General features: G+C 43.3%; 1 protein-coding gene across 1 annotated transcript in view; it reads right to left on the reverse strand.

Moving 5' to 3' along the window:
* LOC124775499 (Ig-like and fibronectin type-III domain-containing protein 1) overlaps positions 1-12,308 on the reverse strand; it is a 1,067,132-nt gene that overhangs the window by 630,458 nt on the left and 424,366 nt on the right. The window lies entirely within an intron of this gene.

Genomic DNA, 12,308 nt, shown 5'->3' on the forward strand with positions numbered 1-12,308 from the left:
ATGGAGATCGATAGCACACTCGTTGAGTGCTATAGCGCGGAGAAAAGCGACGGAGGATGTAAGATAATGAGAGAGAGAGAGAGGGAGACAGGGAGAGGGAGAGAGAGAGAGAGTGAGAGAGGGATGAGAGAGGGAGAGGGAGAGAGAGAGAGAGAGAGAGAGAGAGAGAGAGAGAGAGAGATGGAGAAAGACAGAGATAGAGGAGAGCTAAAAATGAAGGAGCTGAGACGACGTAGCTGGATTAAATTTTGAGCCGGACCCCTCATGCATAATGGAAGCGCCACTGTGCTCCTTAATAACCAAATTCCTTGTCAATATTTAGCAGCCGATAACCACAGCAGAGTCCTCAGCCCCTGCCGGCCGGCCGTTAGGCAGGGCGCCCCAAGTCTTGTGAAATTTTCAGCGATACTGCCGTAATCCACCTCCGGAAATGTAGTGAAAATTAATAAGGCTCGTTTCAGTAGCTGCGTTCCACCCTCGCAATAGTGAGGCCTCTTTAAAATTCGACAAGTTATTCTTTCCTTTGTGTTTAACATACTTTAAAATGCGGGAAATTTGAAATCTGACTCAGCGCAGAGAGGCGATTTCTACTCTGTGGAACAGACTTACATTAAGCACTGTTAGTAAAAATTAACGGAACTTGAGGGTTACATACGTGAAACCTTTCTAGTAAACGTGCTTCAAGACTCCTTGAGTGCTCTTAAGAAGGAAAAAGGAAATTTCGATGGACGCAGATAAGATAAAGAAGACAGGTGCTTATCCGAGAGGTGGCGGGGGCAGGGGGCGGTATGCCCTTCCAAGAACATTTCAGTAGAAGTGCTTTTATTAGTAGGACGGAGAGTTACGTTTCTTAGATGCTTTGATGGAGGACTGATTGTTCACAGCCAAATTTGGGACCAGCGTACATGAATCTTGATTAGCCGAGAATCAACGTATCCTCACAATCTGACTATTTCCTATTGTCACATGTAGAAGTCACATGTAAAACGTTACAAGCAGTTACAATAATTGTTATTGTTGTGGTCTTCGGTCCTGACACTGGTTTGATGCAGGTCTCCATGCTACTCTATCCTGTGCAATCTTCTTCATCTCCCAGTACCTACTGCAACCTACATCCTTCTGAATCTGTTTAGTGTATTCATCTCTTGGTCTCCCTCTACGATTTTTGCCCTCTACGCTTCCCTCTAATACTAAATTGGTGATCCCTTGATGCCTCAGAACATGTCCTACCAACCGATCCCTTCTTCTAGTCAAGTTGTGCCACAAACTTCTCTTCCCCCCAATCCTATTCAATACCTTCTCATTAGTTATATGATGTACCCATCTAAACTTCAGCATTCTTCTGTAGCACTATATTTCGAAAGCTTCTATTCTCTTCTTGTCTTAGAATAATTACCAGTAAATTTACGACAGTATCAGTTCGTTGATCCAATGAAAATGATATAATTACATTGGAACCCTTCCTACTCTTCTTATACTCAGAAACCCACGTGCAAAACAGGAAAGACCCCAACGTAATTTTATCCCTTTCACTGATGCTACGTCCTACCAGCGTGGAGAACGTTTGTGCAATAATTGTAATTAAGTGTGACCATGAAGTTGTCATAGTGCAAGGATAGGTTTCGCATGATGCTCAGCTGATCATGTTTTTATGGCCCAATACATATCGCTTTCTGAATAATAAATAAAAGAAAAACAGAAGTGCAGCTGTTGTACGTACAACGAAAATCCTTACATGTCTTACTGCTGTCAACAACCATTCGCACAGCGGTTAATTTTACAGATTGCTTTTAAATTTAGCTTGAGAAGCTATTGGCCATTTGTACCATTAGGTGCGTCACGAAACGGTTTTTATTTATTCCTGAACCAAACTTAGTTTCAGCAAATTGTAGTGTTACTGTAATTAGTTCACGGCAATGGAATTTTTACAGCAAATCCAGAAGATAGGATATCCGATACGTGGTGCTTATGCCGTTCTTAAAGCATGATTTTGTGTAAAAAACTTTCTTTCCTAAAATTTAATTACTCTGCAATATAATGTTACAGAACAAGACTGGAAAGTCAACGAACTGACTGACATGTTTCGCTTCAACACTTGCAATGGCTGACGTGAAGGAGGAGGAAACTGAGACGTCTGAGAAGCACATAATGTGTTTTATGTTTTCTTTTGTTTGAGCTTAGATACTCGTCAAAATGTACATCCAAATACACTACTGGCCATTAAAATTGCTACACCAAGACGAAATGCAGATGATCAACGGGTATTCATTGGACAAATATATTGTGGTGTCACCGGCAGACACCACACTTGCTAGGTGGTAGCCTTTTAAATCGGCCGCGGTCCGCTAGTATACGACGGACCCGCGTGTCGCCACTGTCAGTAATTGCAGACCGAGCGCCACCACACGGCAGGTCTAGAGAGACGTACTAGCACTCGCCCCAGTTGTACAGCCGACGTTGCTAGGAAAGGTTCACTGAGAATTACGCTCTCATTTGCAGAGACGATAGTTAGCGTAGCCTTCAGGTAAGTCAATTGCTACGACCTAGCAAGGCGCCATTTATCCTTTGCTATGTATCTAATGAAGCATACCTCACGCCAGCCTGCGTGAGTTTAAGCACGTGCCTTTCGGTTACCCGTCACTGTGGACTGGCTGTCTTGTCAGTCCACAACATATATTATACTAGAACTGACATGTGATTACAATTTCACGAAATTTGGGTGCATAGATCCTGAGAAATCAGTACCCAGAACAACCACCTCTGGCCGTAATAACGACCTTGATACGCCTGGGCATTGAGTCAAACACAGCTTGGCTGGCGTGTACAGGTACAGCTATCCATGCACCTTCAACACGATAACACAGCTCATCAAGAGTTGTGACTGGCGTATCGTGACGAGCCAGTTGCTCGGCCAACATTGACCAGACGTTTTCAATTAGTGAGAGGTCTGGAGAATGTGCTGGCCAGGGCAGCAGTCAAACATTTTCTGTATCCAGAAAGACCCGTACAGGACCTGCAACATGTGGTCGTGCATTATCCTGCTGAAATGTAGGGTTTCGCAGGGATACAATGAAGGGTAGAGCCACGGGTCGTAACAAATCTGAAATGTAAAGTCCACTGTTCAAGTGCCGTCAATGCGAACAAGAGGTGACCGAGACGTGTAACCAATGGCACCCCATGCAGTCACACCGGGTGATAACACCAGTACGGCGATGACGAATACACGCTTCCAATGTGCGTTCACAGCGATGTCGCCAAACACGGATGCGACCATCATGATACTGTAAACAGAAGCTGGATTCAACCGAAAAAATGACGTTATGCCATTCGTGCGCCCAGGTTCGTCGTTGAGTACACCATCGCAGGCGCTCCTGTCTGTGATGCAGCGTCAAGGGTAACCGCAGCCATGGTCTCCGAGCTGGTAGTCCATGCTGCTGCAAACGTCGTCGAACTATTCGTGCAGATGGTTGTTGTCTTGCAAACGTCCCCATCTGTTGACTGAGGGATCGAGACGTGGCTGCATGATCCGTTCCAGCCATGCGGATAAGGTGCCCGTCATCTCGACTGTTAATGATTCCGTATTACCCTCCTGAACCCACCAATTCGATATTCTGCTAACAGTCATTGGATCTCGACCAATGCGAGTAGCAATGTCGCGATACGATAAACCGCAATCGCGATACGCTACAATCCGACTTTTATCAAAGTCGGATACATGAAAGTACGCATTTCTCCTCCTTACACGAGGCATCACAACAACTTTTCACCAGGCAGCGCCGGTCAACTGCTGTTTGTGTATGAGAAATCGGTTGGAAACTTTCCTCATGTGAGCACGTTGTAGGTGTCGCCACCGGCGCCAACCTTGTGTGAATGGTCTGAAAAGCTAATCATTTGTATATCACAGCATCTTCTTCCTGTCGGTTAAATTTCGCGTCTGTAGCACGTCATCTTCGTGGTATAGCAATTTTAATGGCCAGTAGTGTATTTTTTCTTCCGTAGTTGTTATCTCTTCCCATAAAGCGTGGCAGAACCTGAGGAAGAGTATGAAGAAGCCTGCGGGTTTTGCTGCTCCTGCTGTGCGCCTGTGGCGGTTCGCCGCCTTGCAAGTCACCCTGCTTCTGCTGCAGTCGGCGATATTTTTATTTCTTTGCGGAATGGTGGAGAGCCACGGCGATGGCAAACAACGCTTTGAACGCGGCGAAGAGTAATTGCTGTTGTATAACGCCAAGGGGAACGCAAGCACGCGTTGCGCAAAAGTCAAGGTTAGCCGATGAGCACAGCGCGGCGAGGAACGGCGTGCAGAATCAGCGGGGGGAACACCGCACCAGTAGGTAGGCAGGCAGGCAGGCAGAAACCACCAGCGCCAGAGGCCGTCTCTCAAGCACATCACGAGCACCACGACCAACCACGATCTTTCCGACGCTATGAAAAAGACCTTACGAAAACAGTCTCCACTAAGCAGGATGAGAGCCTTGGAGAGAAATATTTTCTTCCGTTTCTTTTCTTTTTTTTACAGTTACCACTAGGCGTTTTACGCGAAGAATTACTTCCACGAATACAAGGTGACAATTTCTCGGCTTGGCAGGGCACGAAAGGTCGTGCTTTTTTGCGCTTAGGAGTTGCCCTCATTTGGGTATCTCACTTTCTTCGCAATTTTTCAGTGAATAAATCGCATACCTGGTATGCCATTCGCGATGATCTGCGAAATTCCCCTCTCTGGCTGCCATAACATTCCAGACTCGTCCCGTATTCGGATCTCCGGGAGATGCTGCCAAGGGGAAGGTGACTATGAGAAAGAGATTAAATAACCAACGTAAGGGTATCATTTTACGAGTGAGGGCTTGGAATGTAAGAAGTGTGAACGTGGTAGGAAATCCAGAAAACCTGAAAGGCGAAATGCTAAGGCTAGATATAGAGGCCAGACGAATATAGGATATCGACTGCAGCAGAAAGTAGTATAACAGGAGTAGAAATCGTTCTGAATAGGACGAAGAGTGAATTACTGTGAACAGTTCAGTGGTCACGTCTTTCTCATCACATTCGACAGCAAACCGACGCCGACAAAAATAGTTCAGGTGTACATGCCGATGTCGGAAGTAGAAGATGAAGAGATAGGTTATTGAAAGGGTAATCCGGTATGTAAAGGGAGATGAAAATCTACTAACCTTGGGCGACTGGAATGCTGTAGGTACGGAGCAATAAGGGCTTGGCAGTAGAAACGAGAGAAGAGGAAGCCCAATTGAGTTGTGCAACAAATTGCAGATGGTAATAGCGAATAAGAAGAGTAAGAGGTGTACTTGGGAAACACCCTGGGACACGGGAAGATTACAGCTGGATTACATCATGGTAAGACAGAGATACCGGATATTGGATTGTACAGCGTATCCAGGAGCAGATACACACTCACGTGACAAGTTAGTAATTTTCAATTGTGGACTGACATTTAAGAGAGCACGGAAGAATCAGGATGGAAGGAAGTTGGATACTAAAGTACTGAGGTATAATGAGAGCATTTGAAGTTCGCTAAAGATGGGGATACTGCCTTAAGGAATATTACAGTAAGCTGTTCAGTGGAAGAGGGAGACATCTCCAGAATGTACAATCACAGATACTGGAAGGAAAACGTAGGCACAAGGAAGTAACTGTGAAGATACCTTGGGTAACAGAAGAAATGCTTTAATCGTCTAAAGAAGGAAGTACAAAAACGTTCAGGGAAAGACGGGAATACGGCAATATACATCACTTAGGAATGAAAGAAATAGAAAGGGCAGGGAAGCGAAGGCTAAATAGACGCAGGCAAAAATGTGAAGAGATCAAAAAAGATATGAAGGTCGGACGGGATGACTGATAGCAAAGCCGAAACAGCTTTTGGTGAAACTCAAAGCAAGGGCGACAACATTAAGAGTGCAATAGGAATTCCGCTGTTAAACGCCGAGGAGAGAGCAGATAGAGCACATCGAAGGCGTTTATGAGGGGTAAGAGTTGTGTGATGACGTGATATAAGAAGAAGATGGAGAGCGTATCGAAGAGAGTGGGGCTGCGGAATCAGTCAGAATTTAAAACCCCTTTCGAAAACTTGACATCAAATAAGGCGGTACAGATAGATAATATTTCTAAAATCAGTGCGAGAAGTGGCACCTAAGCGAATACTCAAATTTTTGTGTAGTCTATGAGACTGGCAATTAACCATCATAGTTTCGGAGAAACTATCATTCACAGAAATCCGAAGATAGAAGAAGATAGAAGAATAGAAAAGAAATTTCAGAATTTGCTAGATGATACTCAGTTTGGCATTAGGAAAGGTAAATGCACCAAGGATGCGCTTCTGATGATACGCTTGAGAATGGAAGCAAGAAAAAGAAAATCAAGACATGTTCAAAGTATTTTGGGACCTTAAGAAAGCGTTAGACAGTATAAAATGGCACAGCATGTTTGAAATTCTGAGAGAAATAGGGGAAAGCCATAGAGAAAAACAGATAATATACAATATATATCAACATGAAACTATAACGTTGGAAGAACAAAAACAGGTGGCTCGGAACAATAAGGGTGTAAGAAAAGGATGCAATCTTTCAGCCCTGCTGTTCAATCAACACATAGAAGAAGCAATGACGGTAATAAAAGTAAGGTTCAAAAGTGGAATTAAAATTTTGTGTGAAAGGATATAAACGACAAGATTCGCTGATGGTATTGCTGTCCTCAGTGAAAGTGAAGACGAATGTGCTGAATGGAATGAATATTCTAATGAGTACAGAATATGGATTGAGAGTAAGAAAAAAATTAAAGAAAGGCGACAGTAATGAGAAATAGTAGAAATGAGAATAGCGAGAAACTTTATATCAAAATTGGTAATCAGGAAATAGACGAAGTTAAGGAATTCTGCTACCTTGGAAGCAAAATAACCCACGACGGACGAAGCAACGAGGACATAAAAAGCAGGCTAGTACTAGCAAAGAGAGCATCCCTGAACGAAAGAAGTCTGCTAGTTTCAAACATACGCCTTAGTCGAGAGAGAAATTTCTGAGGAAGTGCGTTTGGAACATACTATTGTATGGCAGTGAATAATGGACTGTGGGAACACCGTAAAAGAAGATAATCGAAGCAATTCAGATGTAGTGCTACAGAAAACTGTTGAAAAGTAGGTGGAGTGAGGAGGCTCTCCGCAGAAACGGCGTAGAAAGGAACACATGGAAAACACCGTAAGAAGAAAGGATAGGATGGTGGGACATATATTACGACAGCAGGGAATAAGCTTCATAGTACTACAAGGGGCCGTAGAGGATTAAAACTGTTGTGGAAGACAGATATTGGAATACATCTGAGATGAAGAGACTGATACACGAGAGGATTGCACTCAGAACGTGGTCCACCCGCAAGTTACTTTTGAAGATTATGATGACGCAGCTGCTTGGGTAAGTGACTGTGCGCTTGATGATCGTTCTTAGTATACTGTTGGTCATTTTATAAAATAAAAGTACAAGAGGAGGTCAAAGCAAATATTTTTTTATGTCGGTCGGGAGTATCTTCTTTAGATAAAGGTGTACTTGAAGGTCAGACGGACCAAATCTAGTGAACAGATTGGTTGATCCAAACGTATCAAGCAATTTTTAGATTGTCAAAGAAGTGCATTGCCCTAAATTATTTTTTTTTTCATTTACATTTAAGGTGCTTTCTACGTATCTTTTCACTCAAACGATTCAGAAGACTTATATGGTAAACGCCTGTCTGTTTTTCACTCTTTGGAAGGTAATCAATAAAAACCACTTTCGCATTAGAGCAAATACTGGCCTTTCCAGTTGATGAAACCCAGTCAGAGGTATTGGTTACAGAACTAGCGGTTTCCATCTTCTTTGACTGCTATTTTCGCTTCAGGAAATAATGAGGTTTCCGTCCTATTCACAATCGATCCAAATGTTTGGATTTACTCGACATTCAATAAATGTGGTACCCGTCTTGCAAAAAGTAATCTTATAAACAATTCATTACATTAAATCGCCGGCCGCGGTGCCCGTGCGGTTCTGGCGCTACAGTCCGGAACCGCGGGACTGCTACGGTCGCAGGTTTGAATCCTGCCTCGGGCATGGCTGTGTGTGATGTCCTTAGGTTAGTTAGGTTTAAGTAGTTCTAAGTTCTAGGGGAATTATGACCTAGGATGTTGAGTCCCATAGTGCTCAGAGCCATTTGAACCATTACAATAATCGTTCCGAAAAACCTTCTTCGAGTATACCTATGGCTTCAGGTATTTCAGATCTTTGATCGTTATTGCTCAATATCTTATTATGCAATTTCTCGATGTTTCCATCCATAGGCGTAGCTTCTGGTATCCTATACATCGATCATAAGCTACTGATGTTCCGACTCGTTTGAATTTGCCTACCCAGTTAGAAGGAACAGGTTCATTAACAACTTTACCTGTTTTGGATAGACTTCATTGCGAGGAACCGCTGAAACCAAGGTGGTACAATGTTCTGTTTTGTTCAAACAAGCACAGCACGATTGCTTTTATAAAACAATATTAAAGAAAACTATTTCATAGATCAAATAGACACTGGACTTATAGCATGTAGCAACTCAGGACACATACGATATCACAGATGTCACCAGTATCTCTGCACCAAGTCGAAATTTTCATCTTGCCCTCACAAATTATACTTACACACAGAATACCAATGGGAATCTTTTGCAAACTGCATAAATTATCGAAAACTTGTCAGAGCTACTGAGATATTAATGATTTAATAATGTTCTAAAACAGGTCGTGGCACTAAATAAATGTTGTTGTTCTCTCCGTCTAGCTTAGTACGATAGTTCAGCTGCACATGTTAATTTCACGAGACAGTACCGTTTACATCAAGTGAGCATCATTGCACCGCATGGCTGTTCCTAAATTTTATTGTTTTGTATTATACCTGCAAATACAAATTCGCACAACATTTTTCGTTAATTTACGCGGAATAACGCAAGTGCCTTCCCGTGAAGCAATTACATCAAATTTTTACAATGATATTTAGAGTACTGCTGGAAGTCCACTTTGGTATCGGTAATATCAATGCCTGTTGGTAGCATTAACTTTCTGAAAGCTATAAAGCACCAACATTACCGGTGTTCTCTGCTGCGCAATGTGCTTACCGATATACTTGGTAATGACAAATGGAACTGTCAAATTATTTGTATTAAGGGGAGCATCAGCTGCTAGCAGTAGTCTGCATCTTATAGCACTTCGGTGAAGCCGGTCTGAACCCCAATTACAAAACATTACACTGCAAAAATTCTGTCCTTAGCCTTGATGACAAAGTAGATGCCCATGGACAAGGTAAGTTGTTTACTCGTTTCTCTCAGACACTGAAAACTGCGCAGACAAATATCTTGCAAAAGCTAACTGATCTTGGAAACATGTCGCGTCTGACAGTGAATCTATTACGACGCAGCATTATGCAACCCAGTAATAGGATCAAAGGCAGTCGCCGCGCTGTGCCAGACGCAACGCAATATGCGTAAAGAAGTCGCTGCAACCGGAGGATGAATTGGAATCATAAAAGTCGATTGGGTGGTTCATCGTGTACGTTACTGGATAACAGCGGCCGGCGCATCCCACTTCCAACAACGGAAACAAAACTTATCGATGTCCTCAGAATTGCAGTGTGGCTGCGACTTGGGTTATTGCATTTATTTCGAGAAATTTTGACAAACCAGTCCGCGATCATTTGAGTGATTATTAGACTCACAGCGAGTTTATACGGCACGAGCAACAGTAGCAGTTCATTTTTAAAAGTTTACGCTCTTCATTTATGTTGGTTACCGTGATGTCAACACCACGACCATGTATTTCACACTGCCGACGCCATGTGGTCGAGTAAAGCCGCCAAAATATACACTGAAGTGATATCTCCTAACATCGTCTCGGACGTCCTTTTGGCCGGCGTTGTGCAGCTACTGGACGTGGTATGGCTCAAAAAGTCGAAGGAAGTCTCCTGCGGAAATATTTAGCCGTGCTGCCTCTATAGCCGAACGTAATTGCGAAAGTGTTGCCTGTGCACGAACTGACCTCTCGATCATGTCTGATAAATGTTCGATGGGATTCATATCGGGCCATATAGGTGGCCAAATCAATTGCTCGAACTGTCCAGAATGTTCTTCAAACCAATCGCGAACAATTGTAGCCCGGTGATTTGACACATTGTCATCCATAAAAATGCCATCGTTGTTTTGGAACATGAAGTTTATGAATGGATGCAGATGGTCGCCAGGTAGCCGAATATAGTCTAACCTTTTCCAGTCCATGATCAGTTTAGTTGGACCACAGGACCCAGTCAATGCCATGTAAACACAAACCACGCCATTATTTATCCACCACTAGCTTGCGTAGTGCCTTGTTGACAAATTGGGTCCGTAACTTCGTGGAGTCTGCACACGCTCTAACCCTATCATTAGGACTTATAACTGGAACTCATCTGACCAGGTGCGACACTACAGGAAATGTCGTGCAGTTAGCAAAGGCACTCGCGTCGGTCACCCATTAACACCATATTTCACCCCACTGTCCTCACGTATACGTTCGTCATACGTCCCACACTAATTCTGCTGTTATTTCACGTAGTCTTGCTTGTCTGCTAGCACTGACCTCTTCACGCAAACGCCGCTGCTCTCGGTCGTTAAGTCAAAGCAGCCGGCCACTGCGTTGCCAGTGGTAAGAGGTAATGCCTGAAATCTGATATTCTCGTAAACTTTTCGCATTTTGGATCTCGAAATACTGAATTCCTTAATGACTTCCGAAATGGAATTAACATGCTCCTACTACCATTCCTCGTTCAAGGTCTGTCGCCTGGCCATAATGCGTTGGACAGCTTTCCATGAATCACCTGAGCACAAATGACAGCCCCGACTATGCACGGCCCTTTTGTACCTTGTGTAGGCGATACTTTCACTATAGTGCATATCGCTATCCCATCGCTTCTGTCACCATGTATCGGGTATGCCAGATAGATGATGGCCCTGAAATGAACTAAAATACGCAGGTTTTTGTTTGTGAGAAATAATAGTCATAAGAACTTCAAGGTCAGGGCCAAAGACAAAGCATAGTCGACCAACAATTGTGTGATACTCTCGGAAAGGCGTCACTACACCTTTAGTCCAATGTTTGTTCACTGGTATCCATGTATTACATTGATCATTTTAAACTGTAAACGAATTGGTTAAACATTTCCAAAGCTGTAAAAGAGAAATTAGGCACCTTTCAGTGTGCCATCAAAAATAAGCTACAAATACATCCGTAGACACATGTACAGATATACTTCAGGCTTAATAGGATGAAGTTTCACAGTGAACAGAAGGCGTAACACTAATCCATATGATAGGGTCACTTCACAGACTCAATAAGAGAGTAACCATTTTGAGACCAACCTTTTTTTTAAGATTCTTCGGATGTTTCGTGTGCAAGAAATAGGAATATTCTCAATTGTCTGCAAAAAAAATGGTTCAAATGGCTCTGAGTACTATCACTCCCCTAAAACTTAGAACTACTTAAACCTAACTAACCTAAGGACATCACACACATCCATGCCCGAGGCCAGATTCGAACCTGCGACCGTAGCGGTCGCGCGGCTCCAGACTGTAGCGCCTAGAACCGCTCGGCCACCTCGGAAGGCTCAATTGTTTGCAGAATAAAATTTTTGTAGTGTAGTAAAAACGCCAAGAAGAAGAATATTACGCATTCTTTCATCACTCTCCACTTTCGGTGGGAAGAATAATTACGTGAGTCAGTTTTCACAGTCCTTAACAGGTTAAAAGTGTGTAAGAAACACATATGAAGGTCTTGTCGTGCGCTATTGTCATGCGTGCATAAGCTGATGCGAAGACTGGTTATTTTCACATATGACACACAACGTTTGTCACTGGAAACTTAAGCCATTATCTAGTGAAGAGAGCTTGGTGATGGCGTATTATATCGCTGACACCTAACCCGTAAAATAATTTGGAGCTGAAATTACAGCTTACGGTGTTCTTGATGTTTTTCTACAGACATCTCGGCTATTGTCCATCATTTAGCAGAGCAGGAAGGTAGGCTTCTAGGTTAAAAACTGCGTTCCATAACTGGTCTCGATCCACGGAACCTTGCCTTTCTCGGGCACTATTCATGATAGACTCACAGCCCGCCGACATAGCGTCCCTGGATAGCCCACTTGGCCGCGAAAGGCTAGGTTCTGAGTTCTACTCCAGGTCCATCAAACAGCTTTAATTTGCCAGGACGTTTCTCAGTTCCTATCTGAAATTTTTCCTCCCATAACAGGCTTGGATACACCTCCGTAGGT

The sequence above is a fragment of the Schistocerca piceifrons genome, chromosome 2 (assembly GCF_021461385.2).
Source record: "Schistocerca piceifrons isolate TAMUIC-IGC-003096 chromosome 2, iqSchPice1.1, whole genome shotgun sequence".
In the NCBI taxonomy this organism is placed as follows: Eukaryota; Metazoa; Arthropoda; class Insecta; order Orthoptera; family Acrididae; genus Schistocerca; species Schistocerca piceifrons.